At 41.1% G+C, this 10,687-nt stretch overlaps 1 pseudogene; it reads right to left on the reverse strand.

Annotated features, from left to right (window-relative positions):
* Positions 1-8,311: 8,311 nt before the first annotated feature.
* LOC112935136 (large ribosomal subunit protein uL4 pseudogene) lies at positions 8,312-10,467 on the reverse strand (annotated as a pseudogene).
* Positions 10,468-10,687: the final 220 nt, after the last annotated feature.

Raw genomic sequence — 10,687 nt, forward strand, 5'->3', positions numbered from 1 at the left:
TAATACAAAACAAGTTTGGGTTTAGCTTTGCAGGGAGCAGAGTATATATGTCATAAAGCAATCAGTTCTAGAAACATGAGAATTAAATACTTCATAATGATAAAGTATGGGATATTAATAATGAACCCTTGTCTTTGAAAGGGAGACTGAAGTTTTGTTGCATTTAAATGTTGGAGGACAAATACATATAACACATATATGATGTTCATAACCCATCCACATGGCCATAGTCTTTACTCCATTAAAATTTTTTCTTTCATTTTTATTGTTACCTATGCTAATAGTGGGAAATACAGATAAACAATCACCTGTACTCTTATCCAGGTGGAGCTGTGTTTATAATTTCACACTCCTTTCTTTGCATAAACACATACACTCAAATTCATGGTCTGAGTCAAAAGTATTTCTCTCAATGAAATGTTAACACTCTGATAATTGAAAACCTATTATGATTATGTAGTTTTGTCAGGTGAATCTGACACTGAAGGGAAATCAGACTTTTGAGAAAGAAAAGTGAAAGTCTCGGGATCCCTGGGTGGCGCAGCGGTTTAGAGCCTGCCTTTGGCCCAGGGCGCGATCCTAGAGACCTGGGATCGAATCCCAAATCAGGCTCCCGGTGCATGGAGCCTGCTTCTCCCTCTGCCTATGTCTCTGACTCTCTCTCTCTCTGTGTGACTATCATAAATAAAAAATAAAAAAACCAAAAATTATAAGAAAAGTGAAAGTCTCAACATTTTTCAAGATTAATGGATTACATACCTCTTAACATTTGACATTTTAATAAAAATTAAGCATGTTCTGTACTAGAACACTGCCACAGATGCTGGTCGCACCAAATGCTTCCATGGGCTTCTGTCACAAAAGGAAAGGTGAATAATGTCAGCTATGATATGAAGAATGAAACAGGGTATGATAATGGAATGGTATTTTTGTGATACTTTTTCATGGGCAGCCTGGGTGGCTCGGCAGTAATAGCACCGCCTTCAGCCCAGGGTGTGATCCTGGAGACCTGGGATCGAGTCCCACTTCAGGCTCCTTGCATGGAGCCTGCTTCTCCCTCTGCCTGTGTCTCTGCCCCCCCCTTCGGTGTCTCTCATGAATAAATAAATAAAATCTTAAATAAAAAAAAAAAAAAGAATTTGAGGCAGGGACGCCTGGGTGGCTCAGTCTGTTGAGCATCTGAATCTTGGTTTCAGCTCAGGTCAGGAACTCAGTGTTGTGAGATCCACCCCCGTATGGGATGCTGCACTCAGTGTAGAGTCCGCATGTCCCTCTCCCTCCCCCTCACTCTTTCTCTCTCTCAAATAAATAATTAAATCCTTTCTTAAAAACAAGGTTTGAGGCTGTACTACCTACTTTCTCCAGAAATTAGAAATTTATAAATTTACATACATAGGGATCCCTGGGTGGCGCAGCGGTTTGGCGCCTGCCTTTGGCCCAGGGCGTGATCCTGGAGACCCGGGATCAAATCCCACGTCGGGCTCCTCCTGCATGGAGCCTGCCTCTGCCTCTCTCTCTGTGTGTGACTATCATAAATAAATAAAAATAAAAATAAATTAAAAAAATTTACATACATAGAAATCTTCACAATTTAAGATTATGCTTTTTCATTATGTACCCACAATGACCAAGCATGTTGTCTCTGGTTCTAGAATAGAGCTGAACAAGAGGACAACCACGAACAACCATGACAATCCTATGCTTTGACCACTGTCTTCTGGTGACCAAATGTCAGGTCAGAGGGTGGCCAGATCAGAATGGGATTTTTTTTAAAGATTTTATTTATTCACGAGAGACACATAGAAAGAGGCAGAGACATAGGCAGAGGGAGAAGTAGGCTCCCTGCAGGCAGGCTGATGTGGGACTCAATCCCAGGACCATGGGATCACAATCTGAGCCAAAGGCAGAGACACTCAACCACTGAGCCACTCAGGTGCCCCCAGGATGGGATTAAAACAAAGTAGTGAATGTTCCCAAGGAACATCTGCAGAGAGACATAGCAACAGGATGGCTCTCATTTTATTTTTATCTACATAACCAGACCCTATGCCTCTGAAATTAGGGTATGTGCCCTCTTGGGAAGTACACTGTAAGGTGCTAGAGAATACATGTATGTCACAGGATAAACATACCACATCTGTCTCAGAACATCAATCTTTCTCAAAGTTTGGAAGAGTTTTGAATGTTTATATTTTAGTTACAGGCACATGCAAGCAAATAACTGAATTCTGCTCTCCATGTTGCTAAATGAGGACTAAAACTGTCTTGTTTTATCTATCCTGAGTTTGTTATATGGTATCTGGCATTCAGTAGGTGTGCAATAAATATTTGTTGAATGAATGAAAAAAGCATGGATTTAAAAAAAAATATTTTATTTATTCACGAGAGACAGAGAGAGAGAGAGAGACAGAGACACAGGCAGAGGGAGAAGTAGGTTCCCTGCAGGGAGCCCAATGTGGGACTCCATCCCAGACCCTGGGATCACATCCTGAGCTGAAAGCAGATGCTCAACTGCTGAGCCACCCATGCGTCCCAAAGCATGGTTATTAATTGGATTTTATTGTATTCTAATGGTTTTAGATAGAGAATTTGGTTAAGGTATTGTACCTTGCAAAGCTCATGATTGTAAATTAGCTGGTTTTGGTGAACACCTCCATGCGCTGTCCACTCCATCCATGCAGTTACCTGTTAGACCTATACAATGCAACTGTTTTCCTCGCCACAGCTGGCTGGGCCAACAGGCCCTTCCTAGGAAATGAGGCGTTGGACCAAGAGGTCTTAGCATCAGTCTGGCAGGAATTTTTTTTTTTTTTTTTGGCAGGAATTTTGAATGGACAGATATGAACCTAACAGATATGGGCCACCATGTTCGCTCTTGAATTCAAGAGTGAGAAGCAGAGAAAGTTGATCCTCAGCCAGAAGAAGGAAGGTGTGCTTAGAGAGGGGCCAGATCTTTCATTTTAGCTCACACATGAAGCTCAACTGCATCCTGTCCTTGGCTTTTGTTATCAGACACACCTCATAATAAATTCCTCTTTATTTTGGTTTAATCTAACTGAAGATTAACTTCAGTTAATTAGAACTGAAAGAGATAACTTTCCAAGCTGGTGAGGAAACCTTCAAACTGTTTAGTGCTTATATATTATTACCTACATTTCTCATTTTCTCACCAACTATTAAATGTCAAAACTGAGATTCAAATATAGAATTCTTGATATCAATATCCATGCTATTAACCATTACCTGTTATTAACCTGTATAATTTATTGAAACATAGGTAGGCATATTATGCACTAAAAGAAAATACTCACATTTTAAAACTTTAATGAAAACCTTCAAGGATATACAAAAGCAGACAGGACATCGTGATGGCCTCAGTGAGCCGTCACTCAGCTTGGACATGTTGCTAATATGTCGCCTGTCTTGGTTCACCGAGCCCCATCCCCACCCCACCATAGTTAACATCATACAATGTTATATTATTATGGTCCATTTATCACAACTGAAAAAACAGCATTGGTAATTATTACCTGAATTGTACTTTACACAGATTTTCTTAGTTTTTACCTAATACCCCTCTCCTATTCCAGATCCCATTTTCACATTTACTCATGTCTCCTTAGTGTGTTGCCGTCTGTAACTTCTTATTCTTACCTTCTCTCTCTTTTTTTTTTTTTTTAAGGAAGAAGACTACAGAGGTCAAGTACCCTTCTTACCACATCATTTTAGGGGTACATACTCTCCACCTGACTTGTGTCTGATGTCAATTCTGATTACTTGGCTAATGTTAATCCTGAATACTTACAGGTTGCTTCTCTGTCCAGTTACTTTCTAATTCTGCCCAAATCTGTTCTCTGGAAGCAAGTCACTAAGTGCAGCCCACACTCATGGTAGGGGATTAAGCTCCACATGGACTGGACAGCATCTATATTAATTATGTGGAATTCTTCCCCTACCCCCGTGATTTTAAAAGCTGAGAATCATGGATCTAAGCTAGTTATAATTATTCCATTCTTTGCCAGTCAGTGGTCTAGGGAAGAACATGTGGGAAGATTCTAGGAAAGAATTTTCTCCCTTATAAAAAGAAAGTTACACCAGAAGGAAGTTTTTCCGTATTTTGTCTGCAGACAAGTGGAGCCTTCCTTTCTGTTTGGGCTGCTGTGAACATATATAACCCTTGGGGCAACGGCCACCATCTTGCAACCATGAGGCAATAAGCCAGGAATGAAAAGCCAACATTAGGATGGCAGAGTAGAAGAAGGTTGAAACCCCTTGGAACTGCCTCCAGGCTTATTTTATAGGACAATTAAACTTCTTTATTGCTTAAGTCACTCTTAGTTGGTGTTCAAACATTTCTAACTGATCCATGGTGCCTCATCCATCTTTATTACAACTGTGTCTGACAACTCTCAAAGTTGCCCCAAAATTCTGACACTGGAGGAAAAAAAATGTTAGTATGACTACTTCATAGTGGCAAATTTGATGTATGTTTATAAAAAAATGAAGACTGTGGGATGCCTGGGTGCCTCAGTGTTGAGTGTCTGCCTTTGGCTCAGGGCATGATCCCGGGATTCGGGATCGAGTCCCACATCAGCTTCCTCCCAGGGAGCCTGCTTCTCTTCTCTGCCTACATTTCTGCCTATCTCTCTGTGTCTCTCGTGAATAAATTAATAAAATCTTAAAAAAAAAAACAACAACAAAAAATGAAGATTGTGATCGAGGAAGAGTACAAATGGGACTTCAATTCTGTGACTTTTATTTCTTTTAAATACTCAGAATTAAATATGAATCTTAACACTGAGTGGTACAGATGTTATGTGATTTAGTCTGTTTATGTCTGCTTGAATGCTTTCACACAAAGGATAAAAGAAAGGAGAAATTTGGAAGGAAAAGTCAAGATAAGAAATTAAAAACCACAGCTAAAATAACACACTACATGCATGTATTTTAGGACCTACGTAGTTTCTAAGGGCAGTAAACTAATTCATTCTTTAGCAGTGTCCACAAGATTAAAAACAAAATATAACAGGAAGAATGCATATTTGCTCTTGCTAAGTACTGAGGGTAACCCCCATTCTCAGTCCTCAATGACTGGTACTCAAGTATGACCTGCCGCAGGAACAGCAGCACTGACATCACCTGGGAGCTTGTTAGAAATGCAGAATGTCAGGCCCTAGCCCAGATGTGCTCAAGGAGAATTTGCATTTTAGCAAGAGGGAGAAATGGCACCCTGAAGTGTGACAAGCCTAAATACAGAAGCAGCATTCACTAGCCTATCTGCCCAGATCATGACAAAAATGATTTTATTCTGGAAATTTTCCAGAGCAGCTTTTAGACCAATCAACTCAATATAGCCACAGTTAAAGGTTTTTTTTTTTTTTTTTTTAAGATTTTATTTATTTATTCATGATAGACATAGAGAGCGCGAGGCAGAGACACAGGCAGAGGGAGAAGCAGGGTCCTTGCAGGGAGCCCGACACGGGACTCGATTCCGAGACTCCAGGACTGCGCCCTGGGCCAAAGGCAGGCGCTAAACCGCTGAGCCACCCAGGGATACCCCACAGTTAAAGGTTTTAAACACATAATGAACATTTGCTTTTAGACAAGAGAACTTCTACTAAAATTTGCAAGATGCATTAATTGCAAATTATAGGTGCAAACATCCTGTGATTTCATGTTTTTAAGACAAAAGACTAGCTCCTCCATTCCATGTCCTATGGGAAGGAAGTTCATCAAAATTTCTGTGAATTCTTTGTAACACTATATGGATTTTGTTTACACCTCTCATAGTCCTGCCTTTGCTATTTTTCTGAGAAACTAAACTTTTTTTATTTTTTATTTATTTTTTAAAAAGATTTATTTACTGAGCACCCCCGGTGGCTTAGTGGTTAAGTGCCTGCCTTCAGCCCAGGGCGTGATCCTGGGATCCAGGATCGAATCCCACATCGGGCTCCCTGCATGGAGTCTGCTTCTTTCTCTGCCTATGTCTCTGCCTCTCTCTGTGTTTCTCATGAACAAATAAATACAATCTTAAAAAAAAAAAAAATTGACATAGCTTAATGTTTCATTAAAAAAATTCTGCTACATGGTAAATAGTAAATAAACAAAAGACTAAAGTATTTTGCAGTGAATTTATGCTTAATTAAGAGTGCTACCATTACTTTCCTCAACCAAAGGATCTAAACATAGCTAACCACTCTCAGTAGTAAGATACTCCAACTATTTGGGGAATTTTTTTTTATTTTATTTTATTTATTCATTCACTAGAGAAAGAGAGAGAGAGAGAGAGAGAGAGAGAGAGGCAGAGACACAGGCAGAGGGAGAAGCAGGCTCCATGTAGGGAGCCTGATGTGGGACTCGATCCAGGGACTCCAGGATCATGCCCTGGGCCAAAGGCAGGTGCTCAACTACTGAACCACTCAGGCGTCCCAGGGAATCAGTTATTTAATTACTCGATTTTAACAAAAGCTGCTTCCTTGCTAAATAGGTTCAGCCATTTCCTTGGCAGTATAAGGGAACAGCTATGCTGGTAGATTAGCCTTCTGAAAACCAAACAGTACCCCAAAACAAAACCTACTCAAAGCCTCCACTGCACACACATGCTAAGGGTTCTCAGCTCTGTATGTTAGAAACATCAGGGAAACCTTTAAAAAATGTTGATGTTTGGGTCCCATCCCAGAAAAATTAAATCTGAAAACTGGGGGGCTAAGGACAGGTATCCAAAGTTTTTAATATGCTCCCATGTAATTCTAATGTGCTCAAGAAATTCGAAGAAAAACTCCTCTGAAACAGAAATGCTACTTCATATTTTTATTTATATTCAATTAGCCAATATATAGTACATCATCAATTTCAGATGTAATGTTCAATAATTCATCAGTTGCATATAATACCCAGTGTTCATCACATCATGTGCCCTCTTCAATGCTACTTCATATTTTTCATGAAAGATCATGAAAATTAAAAAGTAAGTGTCAAAGCAGTGTGATCTCACTGGGATAGGGGACTGTTCTTACACTCTTAGAAAATGGTTGAAGATTGCCATCAAATTTTATTTTTTTAAAAAAGATTTTATTTATTTATTCATGAGAGACAGAGAGAGACAGAGAGAGAGAGAGAGAGAGGCAAAGACACAGGCAGAGGGAGAAGCAGGCTCCATGCAGGGAGCCTGATGTGAGACTTGATCCTGGGTCTCCAGGATCATGCCTTGGGCCGAAGGCAGTGCTAAACTGCTAAGCAACCCAGGCTGCCCTGTCATCAAATTTTAATTGGGGCATTCCTGAGTAGTGGGATTTTGGATGAGGTATATTTCCTTCCTTTGCTTCCCTTTCCAATCTACCCGCAATGAGCGTGTATTGCTCGGAAAAAAGATAACCTCAATTAAAAATAAGGATGACTGTGGACTTTGTTTTCATTTAACAAACAAACAAACAAAAGGCTGTGACAAGGATTAAAGAGAGCAAAAGCACAGCAGCCAAGATAAAGTCCAAGTTGGAAGCAGTAGGAAGCAGCTTTTCATTAACGTGAAATCAAGTTTAGTGACAAATTTGAAAGGCATTCCTGGAACAGAGAATTAAAAAAGCAACGAAATGACAAAACATAGAAGCATTAATCACAAAGAATTAGCTAATGAGTAGCTGTTTCTAAAGAAAACAAACAGAAGCAAGAAAACTGTCACCGAAATTCATTTATTCAAGAACTCTCCCCAAAGCAAAATAAATGAAGCATCTGGATTGAGATCAGAAGATTCACATATGCCAGGCAAAATTAACCAGGGACAGACACCATGGTCCAGTTTTAAAATTGTAAAGAAATAAACGATACAGAAGAACAAACTAACAACAACAAAAAAGGGAGTGATTGAGAGCCAGTTAGAAAAAGAACAGGGTAAAGAAAGCAAGAGAAAGGAGTTGGGAGAAATCCACAAGTTTAAAGTAGAAAAAGTCACTCAGGAGAATAAAATTCAAACTGGATTCAGTAAATGTCTGAGGTCAATGAGAAAAATAGTCCAGTTTTGATGAAAATGGATTATGATCCAGGAATTCTAGACAAGACTAAACATCTTTCAAGCAAGAAGGCAAAGAGAAGAATGGTCTGGAAAGAGGACCCCAACCATCTCCAATTTGACCTCAGTCTACACTTTTTTGTTTTTGTTTGTCTTTGATCAGGTCTTTATTTAAAATTAGCTGTCCAGGGCAGCCTGGGTGGCTCAGCGGTTTAGCGCCACCTTCAGCCCAGGGCCTGATCCTGGAGACCCGGGATTGAGTCCTGTGTTGGGCTCCCTGTATGGAGCCTGCTTCTCCCTCTGCCTGTGTCTCTGCCTCTCTCTCTGTCTCTCATGAATAAATAAACAAAATCTTTTTTAAAAAATTAGCTGTCCAAAATTATTTTTTATGGAATAAACAATATAAATTTTTAGGCAGCAGGTTTCTTCTCTTCTGTGGTGGGTTTCTTTTCTGCAGGTTTCTTGTCAGCTGCTGGTTTCTTGGTAGCTGCAGCCTTTTTTCCTACCAAAGATTTCTTCGGCTTTTTCACACCAAAAGTCTTCTTTCCTTTCTTCCCTACCATGGGCTTCTTGCCTGGAACCCCCTTCTCATCTGATTTGGCTTCTGAGGCTGCTGCCACCTTATCCATCCGGAGTTTGATTCTTGGCCTGGTGAAGAATGGTGTTCCGGCGCATGGTCTTTGCATGCAGGTTTAGCTTCAACATGATTCTTAGGTTTTTCAGTGGATTCTTCTTCAGGACTCTACGAAGAATCTTCTTGCATGGTGCTTGGAGGGCTTTTTGGATCTCTGGGCTTTTCAAGATTCTGCTAAGGTCTGTATTAAGCATCTTATGCATGGGAAGGTTGTAGTTACTCTTGAGGAAGGCAGCCTTATGCCAAGTACCATACAGATCATCTAACTTTCAGTCTGAATGCAGAAATGTCCCACATGCCCACCAGGAGCAAGTTTCAGAACGTTCAGTCTGCTTACATTAAGTAAAGTAATTCCAGGGATGTTTCTGAAGGCCTTGATGATACCGTTGTCTTTACTGTAGATGATGCAGGGTCCCCTGGGCTGGATATGACGATGGTTTCTCATTTTGCCCTTGCCAGCTCTCATTCACTGAGAGGCATAGAGATCTTTTTGATATCATTCCAGGCTTTAAGTTAAGAAGCAAAACAGCCTCCTTGGTCTTCTTGTAGCCTTCAACTTTATCTTCAACCACCAAATAGAAGTTCAGGAACTTCCTTAATATGATGACCTTTAGACATGACCAGTGCTGGTAAGGCTGAGGCAGCCAGGCCAGAGCAGATGGCATATCGCTTTTGTGTTGTGTTTACTCTGCAGTGCCAATGGCGCCAGGTTTTGGTTGGTGCAAACATGCAGCCTCCACGACACATATTTCCAAAAGCACCCTGGCCAGAACGGTGAGTCCCACCGTCTCAAACTCTGGGAATTCGAGCCACAGCTCTGCCAGTACCCCAAGACTCAGCACTGGTTTGATGATCTGCTAATTCATTGACAGCATATGGCTGTCTGTTGTTTTTGGCACAAGTTGGTGTGAACAGAGTTCATGATATTGGGTTGAATGGGAGCCTTAAACACAGCAGGCAAAGTAACATTTTTGCCAGATGATTCCCCCTTTTCAGAGTACACAGATATTAACAGATGAGTACACGCCATCGCAGGGAGAGGAGAGGGCCACACTCCTCTCAACCTGGCGGCTCCTATAGGCCAGTCTATACTTTCTAATTAAATTCTTATTTCCTGCTTATCTCTTAACTTGGGTGAAAGACCTGGCCGGCAGAGCATCCTGTGGTGGGAAATGAAACTGCCCCCCTGAAGCACAGGGACTGCCAGGAGGCTAGCAAGACCCCACACACCTGACCCCAAGGCAATGATCAACCTGACCTGTGCCGCTCACCTGCACAAACCCACTGACCTTTGTAAACTGCCCCCCTGAAGCACAGGGACTGCCAGGAGGCTAGCAAGACCCCACACACCTGACCCCAAGGCAATGATCAACCTGACCTGTGCCGCTCACCTGCACAAACCCACTGACCTTTGTCCCACATTCTCCTTCTATGAACCCAGAAGTATTTTCAACACTTTAGAGACACTCGCTGAGATGTCAGTCTGTCCTCTTTTCCAGTGTTGGCCTCACTGAAATTAATTCCTTTCTTGTTTCACCACTGTCCCTCTGCCTTTGGATTTTGTCAACAGCCAGTATCTAGTTTGGAACCCCAAGAACCAGGGACTCTTGCACCCTTGGGCCCTGCGTAGTCTTGGAAAAATCAACTATTTGGATATTTCCCAACAAGGTTTAAGTTGCTCAAGAGACAGCTACAAGGTCAGTAAAGGTAATGGGCCCTCAGTATGTTGTCTACTCAATGCTCATTTTCTAAGAATTACCACCTCTACCATGTGCTCATTCTCACTGCATTGATTACACAGAAATGTAAAAAAAAAAAAAAAAAAAAAGAAAAGAAAAGAAAATGTGTGTGGGGTGGGCAGGTGCTGAAATGTACCCCCATCACCACCTCACTGTGCTTCTCTAGATTCAAAGTAACTAAACTTCAGAACCATCTGCTTTACACGTTAACTTACAATCATCCAAACCATCTTTGAGGACAGGTATTTCTGTTTTTAGAGAGAAATTTAATGACCTGTCCAAGATCCCAGAGCTAGCAAGCAGGGAGCA

This window comes from Vulpes vulpes, chromosome 1 (assembly GCF_048418805.1).
Source record: "Vulpes vulpes isolate BD-2025 chromosome 1, VulVul3, whole genome shotgun sequence".
Classification (NCBI taxonomy): Eukaryota; Metazoa; Chordata; class Mammalia; order Carnivora; family Canidae; genus Vulpes; species Vulpes vulpes.